The following is a 21,869-nucleotide window of genomic DNA, read 5'->3' as shown; positions in this document are numbered from 1 at the left end:
AGGTTTAGAGGTAACATGAGGGGGAACTTCTTTACTCAGAGAGTGGTAGCCGTGTGGAATGAGTTTCCGGGAGAAATAGTGGCGGCGGAGTCAATTGTATTATTTAAGAAAAGGTTGGACAGGTATATGGATGAGAAGAAGATGGAGGGTTATGGGCATTGTGCAGGGAGGTGGGACTAGAGAGGGGTGTTTGGTTTGGTGCGGACTAGAAGGGCCTAATGGCCTGTTTCTGTGCTGTAAATTGTTATGTTATGTTATGTTAAGATCTTGGTCTTCATCTTCCTCTTCTTCTGTGTCTGTACCTGTGTCTTCTTCTCCTCTTTTTTGTATCTGTGTCTCTTCTGATTTTCCTGATGAGTTGCTTGTATCACTTTGACGGGCCTCTTCTTGCTGGGCCTCTTGCTGTTGGTCCTCCCCTTCTGGGCTGCTCATCTGTCAGGCCTCCTGCTGCTGCTCCTCTTGTCATTCACCCTGTCGACTTTCTTTCTTGCCTGGTACCTCACTCCCTCTCCTGCCACCTTCCAACTGAGAGCCCTGGTGTCGGGCGTCCCTCAGTTAGTCACTCCGTGGTTGCCCACTCCTCGGCTGAGCCCCCCTCCCGTCTGTGTTTTCTTTTACCTTTGATTTTTGCAGTCCACCATTCGGGGGGTCCCGACTCTGCAGGGCCGGCACCAACCTTGGAGAACAGGTGTTCTAAGGCCTTCTTTCTTTTCCTGTGACTTTTCTTCTTTTTTTCCTGTTGATTTTACTTTTTCCTTCTTGGGTGCCATCTTCTTTCTCTTCCCTCCAACTTTATCTTCTATTTCTTATATTTTATATTTGTTGAACTTTGTCTTTTCTTGACTTTTTTTCTTCTTTTCTGGAGAGGGCTGGTTTTACCTTACCAGGCACTTCTCCATCATGTGTCTCCCCTCAACTTTATCCATTTTGATCCTAACTTTCACCTCTACTTCAAATTCACTTGGTCATCTCTAGCAACACTCCTTTCTTGTTCTTTCCATCTTGGGAGACAAACTCTCAACAGAAATTTTTTACAAACCCATCAACTCCCATAGTTATCTTGACTACACCTCTTCACACTCTGTCCCCATAAGCATTTGATTACTATCTCTCAATTCTCATCTGAGATGTCCTTCAAAAACAAAAGGTAGCTTCCCCTCAACTGCCATCAACTCAGTGTTTATCTGAATCTCCTCCATTTCCCACACATCTGCTCAAGCCCCCTCTGCCCACGGAGTCAACGAGCATAGGATTTCCCTTGTCATCTACCACTCCACCAGCCTCTACATACAATCTATTATCCTCCGCAATTTCCTCCAACTCTAACGTGATTCCAGCACCAGACACAATTTCCCCTCCTCCCCTCTCCACCTTCTACATGGACTGCTCTCTCCATGACTCTCTGTCCACTCATCTGTTCCCACCAATTGCTCCCTTGGGACCTACCTCTGTGACCACAGGAAATGCTACACTTACCCAGACCTCCTCCCTTACCGCCATTTGGGATCCCACACAGATCCTCCAGGTGAAATAACACTTGTGAATCTGCAAGGGTCATCTACTGAATTCAGTGCTCCCATTGTCTCCTCTGCAGCAGAGAGACTGGACACAGTTTGGGAGAATCACGGCAGCGGGGCTGCCAAGATGGAAAGTTCAGTAGCTCCACAAATTCTCCGCGTTACTGCATATCCGTCTCGGAGGAGCTTTCAGATGAGCCTTTTGGGGGAAATAGCTTTTGCTCTTGGTAGTCAATCATTGATAATACATGAGCGAATATTGTTGTTATTGGGGCTCTGAGGCTGAAGAAGCTGTTGATGACTCAAGGTGAGAAACCCATGCAGGCTATGGGCTGCTGGCAACTGTGGTCAAGGGCCACACACCAGACTGCTGACCGCTAAAGACTGGCTTGTTTGGCTGATCGAGTACCAGGTATCAGAACCAGGATACGATTCCTAATCGTATCACAGGTTTGGATCTAGAGCTTGTGTTGTCGATGTTTTGGACTGAAGGCTGTGTGGCTGCGGGAACACTGGGAGGAGAATCCATGGACAGTCAGTGACTCTGGAGGCACCCTCTTTTTCTGACTGTAAGGGCAATTTCTGCTGATGGTGAATTTTTGTTTGCCTTATGGTAGACTAAAGGAAATTTTCTGTAATATCACATTTTCTGTTCTATTATATGACAATAAAAGAATCTTGAATATTTTTTGAGATCACTTCACTGCAATTGCAGGGATCTCCCAGTGGCATCCCATTTCAATCCCCTGCCCCATTCCCCTGCTGACATGTCTGTCCTTGGTCTCATGCCAAACTGAGACCACCTGCAAATTGAAGGAACAACACCCATATTCCATTTGGGCAGCCTCCAACCCGGATGGTATTAACATTGAATTCTGGAGGAGTCACGTGATGGAGTAGTGGCCGGTCGGGGAACTCCAGCCCTCTCCGGAAAAGTTTAAAAAAAACACACAAAACACAAAGGCACAAACATAAAAATTAAAATAAAGTGAAAGTAAAGGTGGGAAGAAAATGGCAGCGAAGAAAGAAAAGTCGAAAGCAACAGGAAGAAGAGAAGAAGAAAGAACGTCGGAAGAAGAAGATGAAGGACTTACCTGTCCGAGGAGGCCCGCCACGGAGAGAGAAGCCCTCTCCCTAAGGTCAGTTGAAGTCCCGAGCTCGGGACTACAAAAATGGCTCGCGGAGCCAAGTAAAAGTGCACAACCGCGCATGACAAAATAAACACTGACGGGAGGGGGGACCAGCTGAGGAGTCGATCTCCACAGCTGAGAATGACAGCTACAACACAACAACAGGAAGAGAACATAGAAAACAATGAGAACAAGAAGAGAGTAAAAAGAAAACAAGGAAACAACAGATGACCAACCCAGAGGAAGAAGAAGAACATAGAGAAATGGAAGAAGAAGGGAAAGGCAAGACGATGGATTTTTTTTTTAAAGAATATATGGAATCAGTAAAAGAATGGCAATTACAAGAATTTAGTGAAATAAAAAGAATTAAAAGTACAGAAGAAAAAATGAATAGATTAGTGATGGTCATGTCAGATATAGGAAAAAGAGTGGACAAGGTGGAAGAACGAGAAACAGCCGTAGAAATGGAAGTAGAGGACTTAAAAAAGAAATTAGAAGAATCTAATAAAAAAGTTAAAGAGACACAAGAGCTGTTAGCTCAGAAGATAGATATAATGGAAAATTATAATAGAAGAAATAATATAAAGATAGTGGGCCTTAAGGAAGATGAAGAAGCCAAGAATATGAGAGAATTTATAAAAGATTGGATCCCCAGGGTCCTAGGAAGACCAGAATTACAGGAAGAAATGGAAATAGAAAGGGCACATAGAACATTAGCCCCGAAACCACAGCCACAACAAAAACCAAGATCCATTTTAGTAAAATTCTTAAGATATACAACAAGAGAAAATATATTGGAGAAAGCAATGAAGAAAATAAGAGAAGACAAAAAGCCACTGGAATACAAAGGTCAAAAATTTTTTTTCTACCCAGACATAAGTTTTGAACTCCTGAAGAAGAGAAAGGAGTTTAATACAGCAAAAGTGATCCTATGGAAAAAAGGATATAAATGTATGCTAAAGTACCCAGCGGAGCTTAAAATAGTTATTCCAGGGCAGCAAAACAGACTATTCTCGGATCCGGACGAAGCACGAAAATTTGCAGAACAACTACAAAACAGGCAGAGAGATGAAGACATGTAACGAGAGTAAAAATGACCACGAACTATATGTATGTGTGTATATGGGAATATATATATATATATATATATATGTGTGTGTGTGTATGTATATATGTGTGTACATGAGTGTATCCGTATTTAAAGGAAAATATATAGAGTATAGATAAGAATTAATAAGGGAAAGAAAGGAAGAGAGGAAGTAAGGAGGGAATTAAGAGAATGACCTTTGTTATATATGAAAATTAAAATCTTTTCTGGGGGGGACTGGGTGGGGAGGAGTTACGGTCACTGCGAAATCAGTTGACGCTTGCGAGTGAATTCGCAAATCCAAATGGAGAGGGGAGATGTGGTTGCCCGACAAGGGATAAAGGGCAACTCAGGAAGGGGAGGGGATAGTGGGGTTAAAGAAATTTTAGATAGGAGAATAAGGGAAATGTTTGATGTTTTAGAAATGTTGTCTTATAAAGTGTTCAAAACAAGAAAGCAGAAATGGATAAGAAGGAAAGGTGATGATGAGGAAACAGAAAGGAAAGATAAACAAGGTATGAAATGGCTACATTGAACTATATGACTTTAAATATTAACGGAATACATAACCAAATCAAAAGGAAGAAACTGCTAAATTTACTGAAAAAAAAATTGATATGTCATTCGTGCAAGAGACACATTTAACTGAAATGGAGCACAAGAAATTAAAGAGAGATTGGGTAGAACATGTAACAGCAGCGTCATATAATTCAAAAGCTAGAGGAGTAGCTATATTAATCAGTAAAAATGTACCAATTAAAATAGAAGAGGAAATAATAGATCCAGCAGGGAGATATGCAAGGGAACATACTAATAAGAGGGGATTTCAACCTTAATTTGGATTCAAACATGGATAAAACTGGGAAAAAAATTAACAGAAAGAACAAAGTAACCAAATTTATAATTAAATCGATGCAAGAAATGCAACTTTTGGGTATATGGAGGAAACAACACCCAAACGAAAAGGAATATTCATATTATTCGGGTAGACATAAAACATATTCAAGAATAGACCTATTCCTGTTATCAGCTCGTATGCAAGACAGAGTAAGAAAAACAGAATATAAAGCTAGAATATTATTGGACCACTCACCCCTGATATTGACAATAGAGTTAGAGGACATCCCTCCAAGAATGTATAGATGGAGATTAAACTCCATGTTACTTAAAAGGCAGGATTTTAGAGAATTCATTGAAAGACAAATAAAAATGTACTTTGAAATAAATACGGAATCAATGAAAGATAAGTTTATACTATGGGACGTAATGAAAGCGTTTATCAGAGGGCAAATAATAAGTTATGTAACCAAGATGAAGAAGGACTACAATCAGGAAACAGAGCAGTTGGAAAGGGAAATAGTAAGTATAGAAAAAGAATTAGCAATGAAGGAAGACACAACTAAAAGAAGAGAATTGGCAGATAAAAAAATAAAATATGAAACACTACAAACATATAAGGTGGAGAAGAACATAATGAAGACAAAACAGAAATATTATGAACTAGGAGAAAAAATGCATAAAATTCTAGCATGGCAGCTTAAGACAGAACAAACTAAGAGAATGGTATTGGCATCAAGGAAAAAAGACAAACAAATCACATATAATCCAACAGAGATTAATGAAAACTTCAGAGAATTCTACAAACAATTATACCAAACTGAAAACGAAGGGAAAGAAGACAAAATAGATGAATTTTTAACTAAAATTGAACTACCAAAATTGCAAATAGAGGAACAAAATAAATTAACAGAACCATTTGAAATAGTAGAAATACAAGAGATAATAAAAAAACTACCAAATAATAAAACACCAGGAGAGGATGGATTCCCAATAGAATTCTATAAAACATTTAAAGATTTATTAATTCCTCCCCTCCTGGAAGTAATCAACCAGATTGATAAAACACAAAGCTTACCAGATTCATGCAAAACAGCAATAATTACAGTAATACCAAAGACAGGAAAAGATGCACTCACACCAGCGTCATATAGACCAATATCTTTACTTAACACAGATTATAAGATAATAGCTAAACTATGTACCAAAAATAGTAAATCTAGACCAAACTGGATTTATTAAAAAAAGACGAACAACAGACAATATTTGTAAATTTATTAACTTAATTCATGCAGTAGAAGGAAATAAAGCTCCAACAGTAGCAGTTGCTTTAGACGCAGAGAAGGCCTTTGACAGAGTAGAATGGAATTATTTATTCAAAGTATTACAAAAATTCAGTTTACCAGAGAAATATATTAATTGGATTAAAGCATTATATAAGGGGCCATTGGCGAAAGTGACAGTAAATGGATCTATATCAAAGCAATTTAACTTAAGCAGATCAACAAGGCAGGGATGCCCACTATCGTCCTTATTGTTCGCGTTAGCTATAGAACCACTAGCAGAATTGATAAGAACAGAAAATAAAATAAAAGGGTTAAAAATAAAAGACAAGGAATATAAAATCAGTTTATTTGCAGATGACGTTATAGTATACTTAACAGAGCCAGAAATATCAATAAAAGAATTACATAAGAAATTGAAAGAATATGGAGAAGTGTCGGGATACAAGATTAACGCAAATAAAAGTGAAGCAATGCCAATGAATAATGCGGATTTCTCAAAATTTAAGAAAGAATCACCATTCAGATGGCAAATGCAAGCAATACGATACTTAGGTATACAAATAAATAAAAACCTCGGCCATCTATATAAACTCAATTATTATCCACTAATGAAAAAATTACAGGACGACTTAGAGCATTGGAAAGACTTACCACTAACACTAATAGGAAGGATAAACTGTATTAAAATGAACATTTTCCCAAGGATACAATACCTATTTCAGGTACTTGACAGAGAAATTCTTCAAGGAGTTAAAGAAAATAATAAGGAAATTTTTATGGAAAGGGGGGAAACCGAGGATATCACTACATAAATTAACAGAATGGTATAAACAAGGAGGCTTACAACTGCCAAACTTTAAAAATTATTATAGAGCCGCACAATTAAGATACCTATCAGATTTTTATCAAGCAAGGGAAAAGCCAGATTGGACTAGATTAGAACTAGATAAAATAGGGGAGAAGATACCTGAACATATATTATATAAATGGGATGAAAAATTGGTACAACGTAGGAATTCTCCAGTATTACATCATCTGCTTAATATTTGGAAGAAGATTCATGTAGAAAGGAATAAAACAAATTACCACTTACCAAAACTAATACTGACTCAAAATCAGCTAATCCCTTTTACAATAGATAAGCTTTCCTTCAGAGAATGGGAGAAAAAAGGGATCAAAAGAATAGAAAATTGCTTTTCAGGAAATAAATTATTATCCTTTGAACAAATGAAGGATAAATATAATATAGCTCACGATACAGAGTTGGCATACTACCAACTGAAATCCTACTTGAAGGATAAATTGGGAAGCAGTCTGAGGTTACCAGAGGGAAGTAATTTTGAATATGTGATTACAGATACAATGTTAATCAAAAGATTTATAACAAATATGTATATTAAACTGCAAGAAAAGGAGAATGAGGAAACAAATGGTAAAACTAAACAAAAATGGGAACAAGATTTAAACATAAAGATAAAGAAGGAAACATGGGAGAAGCTATGCTCTGGAACTATGAGAAATACAATAAACACGAGGTTACATATGATACAATATAACTGGATACACAGGCTATACATTACACCTCAAAAGTTAAATAAATGGGACCCAACAGTATCTGACAGATGTTTTCGCTTTAAAAAGGAAATGGGAACAACAATTCATGCAATCTGGACATGTGAGAAAGTGAAAACATTTTGGGAAGATCTAAACCAGACATTAAATAAAATCACAAAAAGCAATATACCAAAAAACCCAGAGATCTTCCTCCTAAGTAACATAAAAAAACAAAGAATTTGGACTTGATTTGGATGGTGCACAAAAAAGATTTGTTATGATAGCCCTAGCTGTAGCAAAAATAATGTATTATGTCAGCCTGGAAATTAGAAGATAACTTGAGAATACAACAATGGTATATAGAAATGAATAAATGTATTCCATTAGAAAAAATAACATATAATTTAAGAAATAATATTACAATATTTGAACAAATATGGGAGCCATACATGAAACACAATAGCAAAACCTACTGGGGACATCTACCACCTAAAATGACAGAAGGTGAAGGAAATGAAAAGAATTGACTCAGTGGAATTTCTTGTTTATTTTTATTGAGTGACAACATTGTTTAACGGGTTTAATGTATCTTAGATTCTGAACTTTAAATGAATGGGAGGGGAGGTAGGGAGGGTGGGATGGGAAGGGGGGGGTGAAAACGACACTGTATATATTTGAAAAGAAAAATGTATGTATCTTGATCAATGTGGTTTATAGTGTGAAAAATTAAAAATTTAAAAAAAACATTGAATTCTCAAATCGATTGACACTTGTGAACGGGTTCACAGTCCGAATGGAGAGGGGCAAGCAAGGGACAAGGGGCAACTCAGAGAGGGGGGGGACACTTGGGGTTAAGGGAATTTTAGATGTGGGAATGGTTGAAATATTTTATGTTGTAGAAGTGTGGTCATACACTGCGTTCAAAAAAAGAAAACTGAGAAATGGAAATGGGGAAAAGGGGAACGGGTGGTGAGGAAGCAGAAATGAGATGAAAACAAAGTATGAAATGGCCATGTTGAACTATATGACTATAAATATTAATGGAATACATAACCAAATCAAAAGGAAGAGGCTATTAAATTTACTGAAAAAAGAAAAAAATTGATCTAGCATTCGTGCAGGAAACGCATCTAACTGAAGTAGAACATAATAAATTAAGGAGAGACTGGGTAGGGGATGTAACGGCAGCATCATATAATTCAAAAGCCAGAGGTGTAGCTGTATTAATCAATAAAAATATACCAATCAAAATAGAGGAGGAAATAATAGATCCAGCAGGGAGATATGTAATGATAAAGTGCCAGATATATTCAGAATTTTGGAATTTGATCAATACATATGCACCAATGAAGAGGATCAAAAGTTTATGCAAGATATCTTTTTGAAGATGTAGATATGCAGGGGAATATATTGATAGGAGGGGACTTTAACCTTAATTTGGATTCAAAGATGAATAAAACTGGACAAAAGACTAGCGGAAAGAACAAAGTAGCCAAATTTATGGTTAAATCAATTCAGGAAATGCAACTTATGGATATATGGAGGAAACAACACCCAAAGGAGAAGGTATATTCATATTGTTCGAGCAGACATAAAACATACTCAAGGATTGACCTGTTCCTGTTGTCAGCCCATATCCAAGGGAGAGTTAGGAAAACGGAATATTTAGACCCCTGTTATTCGCAATATAGCTGGAAGACATCCCACCAAGAACATATAGATGGAGATTAAACTCCATGCTAATTAAAAGACAGGATTTTAGAGAATTAATTGAGCGCCAAATTAAAATGTACTTTGAAATAAATACGGAATCAGTGAAAGATAAATCTATATTATGGGATGGAATGAAAGCTTTCACCAGAGGACAGATAATAAGTTATGTAACTAAGATGAAGAAGGACTACAATCGGGAAATAGAACAGCTGGAAATGGAAATAGTAAGTACAGAAAAAGAACTAGCAATAAGGGAAGATACAACAAAAAAAAGAGAATTGGCGGACAAAAAAAAAACAAAACATTACAATTGTATAAGGTGGAGAAGAACATAATGAAGAGAAAGCAGAAGTATTATGAGCTAGGAGAAAAAATGCACAAAATACTAACTTGGCAGCTTAAAACAGAACAAGCTAAAAGAATGGTGTTGGCATCAAGGAAAAAGACATACAAATTACATATAACCCAAGAGAGATCAATGAAAACTTTAAGGAATTCTATGAATAATTATACCGAACTGAGAACAAAGGGAAAGAAGACAAAATAGATGAGTTTCTAGCTAAAATTGAACTACTGAAATTGCAAGAAGAGGAGCAAAACAAATTGATAAAACCATTTGAAATAGAGGAAATACAGGAAATATTAAAAAAGCTACCGAAAATAAAATGCCTGGAGAGGACGAACTCCCAATAGAATTCTATAAAACATTTAAAGACTTTTTAATTCCTCCTCTCCTGGAAGTAATGAACCAGACTGAAGAAACACAAAACATGCCAGATTCATGCAAAACAGCAATTCCAAAGACGGGGAAAGATCCACTAGCACCAGCATCGCATAGACCAATATCTCTACTTAACTCATATTATAAGATAATAGCAAAACTATTAGCAAACAGATTGGCCGACTGTGTAGTACCAAAAATAGTAAAACTTGATCAAATTGGATTTATTAAGAAAAGGCAAACAACGGACAATATCTGTTAGTTCATTAACTTAATCCATGCAGTACAAGGAAATAAGACGCCAACAGTGGCGGTTGCTTTAGACACAGAGAAAGCCTTTGACAAGGTAGAATGAAATTATTTATTCAAAGTACTACAGAGGTTCAACCTACCAGAGAAATATATTAATTGGATTAAAGCATTATATAAGGGATCATTGGCGAAGGTGACAGTAAATGGATATATATCGAACCAATTTAAATTAAGCAGGTCAACTAGGCAGGGATGTCCACTATCTCTCTCACTGTTTGCGTTAGCTATAGAACCACTGGCAGAAATTATAAGAACAGAAAATAAAATAAGAGGGATAAAAATAAAAGAGAAGGAATATAAAATCAGTCTATTTGCAGATTATGTCATAGTATACTTAACAGAACCAGAATTATCAATAAAAGAATTACATAAGAAATTGAAGGAATATGGAGAAGTATCGGGATACAAGATCAACGCAAATAAAAGTGGTGAGCCCAATGAATAATGCGGATGTCACAAAGTTTAAGAAAGAATCACCATTTAAATGGCAGACACAAGCAATCCGATACCTAGGTATTAGACTAGATAATAACCTAGGCCATCTATACAAATTAAATTATCAGCCATTAATTAAGAAATTACAAAATGACTTAAAACATTGGAAAGATTTACCTCTTAACACTGATAGGAAGGGTAAATTGCATTAAAATGAATATCTTCCCAAGGATACAATACCTATTTCAATCGTTACCAATTCCCTTAACAGAGAAATTCTTCAATGAGCTAAAGAAAATAATAAGGAAATTCTTATGGAAAGGGGGGGGAAACCGAGGATAGCGCTAGATAAATTAACAGAATGGTACAAACAAGGAGGCTAACAGCTACCAAACTTTAAGAATTATTATAGAGCAGCACAATTAAGATATCTATCAGATTTTTATCAAACAAGGGAAAAACCAGATTGGACCAGGTTAGAGCTAGATAAAATAGGGGAGAAGGTACTCTGGTACCTTATATACTTTATAAGTGGGATGAAAAGCTGGTGCAACATAGAACTTCACCAGTACTGCACCATCTGCTTAACATTTGGAAGAAGATTTACGTAGAAAGGAAAAAAACAAATTACCAACTACCAAAATTATTATTGACGCAAAATCAACTAATCCCTTTCACAATAGATAACCTTAGCTTTAGAGAATGGGAGAGAAAAGGGATCAAAAGAATAGAAAATTGTTTTTTGGGAAATAATTTATTATCTTTTGAACAAATGAAGTACAAATATGGTATAACTCACAGTACAATGTTTGCATACCTCTAACTTAAAACCTACTTGAAGGACAAATTGGGAAGCAGGCTGAGGTTACTAGAAGGAAGCAGCTTTGAATATATGATTACAGACACAATGATAATTAAAAGATTTATAAAAAACATGTACATCAAACTGCAAGAGAAAGAGAACGAGGAAATAAGCTGTAAACCCAAACAAAAGATCTAAACATAAAGATAAAAAATGAAAAATGGGAAAAGCTATGCTCTGGAACTATGAGATATACAATAAACATTGATTTCTCTGATCTCTGTTAAGCCCCCTCATCTCTCTTTGTCTTCTTTCCTCCAGCTCCCCACCCTGTCTTTCTCTCTCTCTCCCTTTTCCTTTGTCTCATTTCCTCCAGCTTTGCATTCACAGCCATTCACCCAACAACTCCCCTGATCAATTCTCAGCTTTCCTCTTCTGCGTCCACGTCCACCAATGGCCTCTTGGGTGTTGGCCTATGCTCCTCCCCAGCCCCTCCCCCCACATTTTTATTCAAGCATGCAGCTGACTCATATCTTGATGAAGGGTTCAGGCCCAAAACGTTGTTACATATCTTTGGCTCCGGCTCCGAGGGACTGGGTAGGCTCAGACCTGCTGGAAGTATACAATGTGTACATGACAAACTCGGAAGGGCATCATCCCTCTCATCTTCAAATAGAAGGGGGAGAAGGAGGATATCGGGAATTGGACCCATATCATTGACTAGAAAATCCTGTCCAAAGCCATTGCCAATGGAGTTAAATTTGCCCTGATCTGGTGATCCACCCAGAACAAGCCTGCATGGTTCTGGGGTTGAAAATCTCTGACAACCTCCCGCTGATCAGAGACACCATCACCTATGTGCAAGACAAAGGTGGCGGCGAGGTGGGGGGGGGGGGGTGGGTGTATGGGTGGACACCTGCCTGGTCAGCTTAGACCAGGAAAAGGCTTTCAACCAGACATCATACACTTTTACATGATGGGCGTGTTCTCCAAAATGGATAAAATGCTCTACATGGACATCCGTAGTACAGTCCAAATCAATAGGTGGGAAACAGAGAGCTTCCCCATCAAGTCTGGAGTCAGATAGGGTTGACCACTCTCTCCAGTTTTATTTGAGTGCTGCACAGAACCCTTTGCTGAATCCATCAGGATGTACGATGGCACAAGAGGAATGACGTTGCCAGGCAGTGGAGGCACTCACGTTAAGGGCTCCCTTTACATGGATAATGTCACCAACCTGATCGGACATACGATTGGTCCAAGACTGATCAGGATCTGCCGTCACTTTGAGTTTGAATTGGTTACCAGGGTAAACCGGAAGAAGAGTGAGGCAATGCTCTTTGATAACTGGTCTGACTAGTCCACCATCCCTTTCATAGTCAGATCTGACTACCTAAAGGTGTTGGGGATCTGGTTTGGAGGGGCTGAGGCATGCAACAAGAATTGGTTGAAGTGGATTGCAAAGATCACCAGAAACTGGGTCTGTGGGCACGATGCTTCCTTTCAATAACAGGGAAGAACCTGGTCATCAGGTGCGAGATGCTCTCGGTTATGCTGTACGTAGCACAGATGTGGCCCATCACCCGCATCTCTGCCCTGGCAGTCACTGAACAGTCTTCTGGTTTATGGGGATCCAAGATGGAAAGGGAAAACAGGCACCATGTACAGGTCGCCAGACAATGGGGGCAAGGGCATTCTCAATGAGGCCCTTATCCTCATGACTACATTCGTGTGTGGCTGCATCAGGCTATGCGTGTAACCAGAGTATGACAGCACCAAGTGCCACTATGTGCTGAGGTTCTACCTGTCCCAGATGGGCTCTGTTGCCATGCAATGTTCCAGTCAGCTGGACTTTGCCACACCGCCTCTCATTTGTGGAAAGCTTTTCTAGATGAACCCCTTTGACCACAAAGCCATCAGGAAGTGGTCAGCATGGAACATCCTGCAGACACTGAAGGATGAGGACTCGATGGACCCGGTGGGGTAGTTCCTCCAGGTCCCTCCAGGTCATCTGATGGAATGGCTTATCACCAGTGCTCACAAACTTCAGAGGAGCCCTCCCAGTCAGATCTTTCCTGTACAACCATAACATCACTCACAATGCACATTATCCCTGAGATGACTGCAGTGCAGGGAAGACAGTGGCCCAACTCTTTGCAGAATGTATATCGCTAAGAGTTTGTGGAGAAGGACAGTGGCCCAACTCTTTGCAGAATGTATATCGCTAAGAGTTTGTGGAGAAGGATGAAAGCGTCCTTTTCACAGTTCATCTCCCGAGCAACGCTTCAAAGGACTCTGATTTACAGACACACAGAGTCAGACATCCAGAACTGTTGGTAAAACTATATTCCAGGCTGCAGAAGTAAGTGCTGAGGGATGCACTGAGGTTTGGCTGTGTGGCTATTTGCCAACGACACCACAGTTGTTGGAAGAATCACAAACGACAATGAGGAGGTGTACAGGAGGGAGAATGGCGTAATTACACCATTCAGCTCATTGAATGGTGTAATGACCAGAACCTTGTGCTCAATGTCAGCAAAAACCAAATAGATGATTGTGGACTTCAGGGGGAATTCAGGGGAACACGACCCAGTCCCCATTCAAGGGCTCAGTAGTGAAGAGGGTCAAGGACTTCAAATTCCTGGGTGTCAGCATCTCCAACAATCTGTCCTGGAGCCTCCACGTTGATGTAATCACCAAGAAGGCTCACCAGCAGCTATACTTTGTGAGGTGACTGAGGAGATTCGATATGTCACCAAAGACTCTTGAAAACTTCTACAGGTGTACCATGGAGAACATTCTGGCTGGCTGCATCACAGCCAGGGACGGAGGTGCCAAATCTCAGGACAAAACTCCACAGGGTTGTTAGCTCAACCTACAACATCACAGGCACCAGACTTTACTCTGCATGAGGCATGTCTTAAAAAAGCAGCATCTATCCTCAAAGACCCCCACCAGGCCATGCCTTCTTCACTCTGCTACTATCGGGAAAAAGATACAGGAACCTGAAAACTCAGCGGCACAAGGGCAGCTTCTTCCCCGCTGCTGTCAGATTCCTGAATAATCAATGAACCAAAGACACTGCCTTCCTTTGTGTGCACTTTTTTTTATACTTATTGTTGTAAGATGGTTTATAATATGAATGTTTTCACTGTGATGCTGCCACAAATTAAATTTTGTGGCTTGTTCATGACAATAAATTCTGATTCTGGTATGCTATGGGCAAGGATTCCATTTTAGAGTTCTTCCATTACCGGCCATTGAGGGGCTGAGACCAAGAAGAAGCATGTCAAACAATAGAGGGGCAGTAAAGGAAGTAAATCTTGAAATTCTGTAGACACTGTGGTTGAGAAATGGTGGAGAAACCTCGCTGGTCAAGTACTGTCCAGTAAAGACAAGATGCCACAGTGGTGGCAATGGGGTTGAGTAGAAATAAATGTAACAAGGAAACAAATGTAAAAACTCAAAAATGCTGAAGGAACTCAGCAGGTTTTCCAGCATCCATTGCTGCAGTACCTGCTGCAATCGGAGGCTCCCACCTGTTTCACCCAAGAAGAGCAGAGGGACCTGCCTCAGTGACTATCGCCCAGTCAAGCACACATCTTCAGTGATGAAAGTCTTTGAGAGGTTGGTCATGGCTAGAATTAACGCACACCTAAGTAAAGTCCTGGACCCACTGCAATTTGCCTACTGCTACAATTGTTCCACAGCAGATGTAATATCACTGGCCCTCCACTCAGCTCAGATCACATAGACTATAGCCACACGTACATCAGGTCACTCTTCATTGACTACAGCTCAGCTTTCAACACCATCATACCCTCAATGCTGGTCATCAAGCTCCAAAACCTGGGCCTCTGCACCTCCCCTCGACAACTGGATCTTTGACTTCCTCATCGGAAGATCACAGTCAGCGCCCAAATTGGAAACGTCTCCTCCTCACTGATGAGCAACACAGGTGCAACTCAAGGATGCGTGCTTAGCCCACTGCTCTACTCGTTATACACCCATGACTGTGTGGCCAGGCACAATTCAAACGCCGTCTACAAATTTGTCAATGACACCACACTTTTTGATAGAATCACAGACAGCGATCAGGAAGCATGCAGGAGAGATAAATCAGGTAGTTGAGTGGTGCCACAATAACAACCATGCACTCAATGTTAGCAAAACCAAGTAGCTGATTGTGGACTTCAGGATGGGGAAACCAGGAGAACATGGACCAGTTCTCATCGAGGGGTGGAATGGGTTAAGAACTTCAAATTTTTGGGTGTCAAGATCTCTGAGAACGGTAAGAAGAGAGGAAGAGAAGACAATGGAGGAAGAAGGAGAAGGCCTTACCTGTCCGAAGAGGCCCGCTGTGGAGAGAGAAGCCCGCTTCCTCAGGTCGGTAGAAATAGGACTACAAAAATGGCTCGCCAGCCGAGTAAAAGTGCGCAACCGCGCATGAAAAAAAACACACCGACAGGAGGGGGGACCAGCTGGGGAGTCGATCTCCACAGCCGGCAACGACAGCTGCAGAACACCTGCAGCAAGAAGAGACCACAGAAGACAATGAAAACAAGAAAGAAGAGAAGAAAAGGGCAACAAAGAAACAACAGATGGCCAACCCAGAGGAAGAAGAAGAGGAAGAGTACAGTGAAATAGAAGAAGGGAAAGGCAAGGTAAAGGATATACTTTCTCTTGTTAGAGGATACATGGAGTCATTTAAAGAATGGCAAACACAGGAATTTAATGATTTAAGAAGAAGAATAAACAACACAGAAGAGAAAGTGAATAAAATAGATATGACCTTAACAGAAATGGGAAAGAAAATGGACAAGATGGAAGAGCGGGCAGTAGCAGCAGAAATGGAGGTAGAAGACTTAAAAAAGAAATTGGAGGAATCTAATAAAAAAACTAAAGAGACACAAGAACTACTAGCTCAAAAAATAGATACAATGGAAAATTATAACAGAAGAAATAACATAAAGATAGTGGGCCTTAAGGAAGATGAAGAAGGCAAGAATATGAGGGAGTTTATAAAAGATTGGATCCCTAAGACCCTAGAATGTCCAGAACTACAGCAAGAAATGGAAATAGAAAGGGCACATAGAGCATTGGCCTCTAAACCACAACCACAACAAAAACCAAGATCTATTTTAGTAAAATTCCTAAGATATACTACAAGAGAAAAGGTACTGGAGAAGACAATGGAAAAAGTAAGAGAGGGCAACAAACCACTGGAGTATAAAGGGCAAAAAATCTTCATTTATCCAGATATAAGTTTTGAACTCCTAAAGAAGAGAAAAGAGTTTAATACAGCAAAGGCGATTTTCTGGAAGAAAGGGTATAAATATATACTAAAGCATCCAGCGGTATTGAAAATATTTATTCCAGGACAACAAAACAGACTATTCTCGGATCCAGAAGAAGCACGAAAATTTGCAGAACAATTACAAAAATAGACTGAGGGATGAAGACGGGTAATGAGAGTAAAAATGATCACGATTGATATGTATGTGGGTAAAGACAAAAATAGACTGAGGGATGAAGACGGGTAATGAGAGTAAAAATGATCACGATTGATATGTATGCGGGTAAAGAGGTATAAGAGTGAATAGAGACAATGTGCATACGTGAATGTATCTGTACTTAGAGGAAAATATAGATAGTATAGACAAGAATTAATAAGGGAAGGTAATGGAATAGAGAGAATAAGGAGGGAATTAAAAGAGTGACCTACTCTTTGCAGATGATGCCGCTTTAGTTGCCCATTCAGAGCCAGCTCTTCAGCGCTTGACATCCTGCTTTGCGGAAACTGCCAAAATGTTTGGCCTGGAAGTCAGCCTGAAGAAAACTGAGGTCCTCCATCAGCCAGCTCCCCACCATGACTACCAGCCCCCCCACATCTCCATCGGGCACACAAAACTCAAAACGGTCAACCAGTTTACCTATCTCGGCTGCACCATTTCATCAGATGCAAGGATCGACAATGAGATAGACAACAGACTCGCCAAGGCAAATAGCGCCTTTGGAAGACTACACAAAAGAGTCTGGAAAAACAACCAACTGAAATACCTCACAAAGATAAGCGTATACAGAGCCGTTGTCATACCCACACTCCTGTTCGGCTCCGAATCATGGGTCCTCTACCGGCACCACCTACGGCTCCTAGAACGCTTCCACCAGCGTTGTCTCCGCTCCATCCTCAACATCCATTGGAGCGCTCACACCCCTAACGTCGAGGTACTCGAGATGGCAGAGGTCGACAGCATCGAGTCCACGCTGCTGAAGATCCAGCTGCGCTGGATGGGTCACGTCTCCAGAATGGAGGACCATCGCCTTCCCAAGATCGTATTATATGGCGAGCTCTCCACTGGCCACCGTGACAGAGGTGCACCAAAGAAAAGGTACAAGGACTGCCTAAAGAAATCTCTTGGTGCCTGCCACATTGACCACCGCCAGTGGGCTGATAACGCCTCAAACCGTGCATCTTGGCGCCTCACAGTTTGGCGGGCAGCAGCCTCCTTTGAAGAAGACCGCAGAGCCCACCTCACTGACAAAAGGCAAAGGAGGAAAAACCCAACACCCAACCCCAACCAACCAATTTTCCCTTGCAACCGCTGCAATCGTGTCTGCCTGTCCCGCATCGGACTGGTCAGCCACAAACGAGCCTGCAGCTGACGTGGACTTTTTTTACCCCCTCCATAAATCTTCGTCCGCGAAGCCAAGCCAAAGAAAGAAAAGAGTGACCTTTGTGACATATGAAAAGTGAAATCTTTTCTGGGGGGTGCTGGGTGGGGGGAAATAGCGGTCACTGCAAAATCAGTTGACGCTTGCGAGTGGATTCGCAAATCCAAATGGAGAGGGGAGATGTGGTTGTCCGACAAGGGATAAAGGACAACTCAGGAGGGGAAGGGGAGATTGGGGATAAAGAAGATATAAATAGGAGAATAAGGAAAATGTTGGATGTTGTAGGAATGTTGTCTTATAAAGAGTTGAAAATAAGAAAACAGAAATGGAAAAGGAGGAAAGGTAATGATGGAAAAACGGAAAGAGAAGATAAACAAAATATAAAATGGCTACGCTGAACTATATGACTTTAAATATTAATGGAATACATAACCAAATTAAAAGGAAGAAACTACTAAATTTACTGAAAAATGAAAAAATTGATGTAGCATTTGTCCAAGAAACACACTTAACTGAATTGGAGCACAAGAAATTAAAGAGAGATTGGGTAGGACATGTAACAGCAGCATCGTATAATTCAAAAGCAAGAGGAGTGGCTATATTAATTAGTAAAAATGTGCCATTTAAAATAGAAGAGGAAATAATAGATCCAGCAGGGAGATATGTTATGATAAAATGTCAGATATATTCGGAGTTTTGGAATCTATTTAATGTATATTCACCTAACGAAGAAGATCAAAAGTTTATGCAAGATATCTTTTTGAAGGTAGCTAATACGCAAGGGAACATACTAATAGGAGCGGATTTCAACCTGAATTTGGATCCAAATATGGATAAAACGGGGAAAAAAATTAACAGGAAGAACAAAGTAACCAAATTTATAATTAAATCAATGCAAGAAATGAAACTTGTGGACATATGGAGGAAACAAAACCCAAAAGAAAAGGAATACTCATACTACTCGACTAGACATAAAACATACTCAAGAATACACCTATTTTTGTTATCAGCTAGTATGCAGGATAGAGTAAGAAAAACAGAATATAAAGCGAGAATGCTATCGGACCATTCACCCTTAATACTGACAGTAAAGCTAGAGGACATCCCTCCAAGAATGTATAGATGGAGATTAAACCCCATGCTACTTAAAAGACAGGATTTTAGAGAATTTATTGAAAAACAATTAAAAATGTATTTTGAAGTAAATACGGAATCAGTGGAAGATAAGTTTATACTATGGGATGCAATGAAAGCATTCATTAGAGGGCAAATAATAAGTTATGCAACCAAGATGAAGAAGGACTATAATCAGGAAACAGAGCAGTTGGAAAGGGAAATAGTAAACATAGAAAAAAAATTAGCAATAAAGGAAGATACAACCAAAAGAAGAGAATTGGCGGATAAAAAAATAAAATATGAAACATTACAAACATATAAGGTGGAGAAGAATATAATGAAGACAAAACAGAAATATTATGAACTAGGTGAAAAAACACACAAAATCTTAGCATGGCAGCTTAAGACAGAGCAAACTAAGAAAATGGTATTGGCAACAAGGAAAAAAGACAAACAAATTACATATAATCCAAAAGAAATTAAGGAAAACTTCAGAGAATTCTATGAACAATTATACCGAACTGAAAACGAAGGGAAAGAAGGGAAATAGATGAATTTTTGACTAAAATTGAACTACCAAAACTACAAATAGAGGAACAAAATAAATTAACAGAACCATTTGGAACAGTAGAAATACAAGAGATAATAAAAAAAATTACCAAATAATAAGACACCAGGAGAGGATGGACTCGCAATAGAATTCTACAAAACATTTAAAGACCTATTAATACCGCCCCTCCTGGATGTAATCAACCAGATTGATGAGACACAAAACTTACCAGATTCATGTAAAACAGCAATAATTACAGTGATACTAAAACAAGGGAAAGATCCACTCTCACCAGCGTCATATAGACCAATATCTTTGCTAAACACAGATTATAAGATAATAGCTAAACTATTAGCAAACAGATTAGCAGAACAGGTACCGAAAATGGTAAATTTAGACCAAACTGGATTTATCAAAAAAAGACGCACAACAGACAATATTTGTAAATTTATTAACTTAATTCATGCAGTAGAAGGAAATAAAGCACCTGCAGTAGCAGTTGCTTTAGACACAGAGAAGGCCTTCGACAGAGTAGAATGGAATTATTTGTTCAAAGTATTGCAAAAATTCAGTTTACCGGAGAAGTATATTAATTGGATTAAAGCATTATATAAGGGACCGTTAGCGAAAGTGACAGTAAATGGACATGTATCAAAGCAATTTAACTTAAGCAGGTCAACGCGGCAGGGATGCCCACTATCACCATTATTATTTGCGCTAGCTATAGAACCACTAGCAGAATCGATAAGAATAGATAATAATATGAAAGGAATAAAAATAAAAGACAGGGAATATAAAATCAGTCTATTTGCGGATGAATATTCTCCCAGAATCACAGTGCGGCTTTCGCGCAAACAGAGGAACCACTGACATGGTCTTTGCCCTCAGACAGCTCCAAGAAAAGTGCAGAGAACAAAACAAAGGACTCTACATCACATTTGTTGACCTCACCAAAGCCTTCGACACCGTGAGCAGGAAAGGGCTTTGGCAAATACTAGAGCGCATCGGATGTCCCCCAAAGTTCCTCAACATGATTATCCAACTGCACGAAAACCAACAAGGTCGGGTCAGATACAGCAATGAGCTCTCTGAACCCTTCTCCATTAACAATGGCGTAAAGCAAGGCTGTGTTCTCGCACCAACCCTCTTTTCAATCTTCTTCAGCATGATGCTGAACCAAGCCATGAAAGACCCCAACAATGAAGACGCTGTTTACATCCGGTACCGCACGGATGGCAGTCTCTTCAATCTGAGGCGCCTGCAAGCTCACACCAAGACACAAGAGAAACTTGTCCGTGAACTACTCTTTGCAGATGATGCCGCTTTAGTTGCCTATTCAGAGCCAGCTCTTCAGCGCTTGACGTCCTGCTTTGCGGAAACTGCCAAAATGTTTGGCCTGGAAGTCAGCCTGAAGAAAACTGAGGTCCTCCATCAGCCAGCTCCCCACCATGACTACCAGCCCCCCCACATCTCCATCGGGCACACAAAACTCAAAACGGTCAACCAGTTTACCTATCTCGGCTGCACCATTTCATCAGATGCAAGGATCGACAATGAGATAGACAACAGACTCGCCAAGGCAAATAGCGCCTTTGGAAGACTACACAAAAGAGTCTGGAAAAACAACCAACTGAAAAACCTCACAAAGATAAGCGTATACAGAGCCGTTGTCATACCCACACTCCTGTTCGGCTCCGAATCATGGGTCCTCTACCGGCACCACCTACGGCTCCTAGAACGCTTCCACCAGCGTTGTCTCCGCTCCATCCTCAACATCCATTGGAGCGCTCACACCCCTAACGTCGAGGTACTCGAGATGGCAGAGGTCGACAGCATCGAGTCCACGCTGCTGAAGATCCAGCTGCGCTGGATGGGTCACGTCTCCAGAATGGAGGACCATCGCCTTCCCAAGATCGTATTATATGGCGAGCTCTCCACTGGCCACCGTGACAGAGGTGCACCAAAGAAAAGGTACAAGGACTGCCTAAAGAAATCTCTTGGTGCCTGCCACATTGACCACCGCCAGTGGGCTGATAACGCCTCAAACCGTGCATCTTGGCGCCTCACAGTTTGGCGGGCAGCAGCCTCCTTTGAAGAAGACCGCAGAGCCCACCTCACTGACAAAAGGCAAAGG

The sequence above is a fragment of the Narcine bancroftii genome, chromosome 5 (assembly GCF_036971445.1).
Source record: "Narcine bancroftii isolate sNarBan1 chromosome 5, sNarBan1.hap1, whole genome shotgun sequence".
Lineage (NCBI taxonomy): Eukaryota > Metazoa > Chordata > Chondrichthyes > Torpediniformes > Narcinidae > Narcine > Narcine bancroftii.
The sequence above is the reverse complement of the archived record's forward strand: the minus strand, read 5'-3'. Positions refer to the sequence as shown.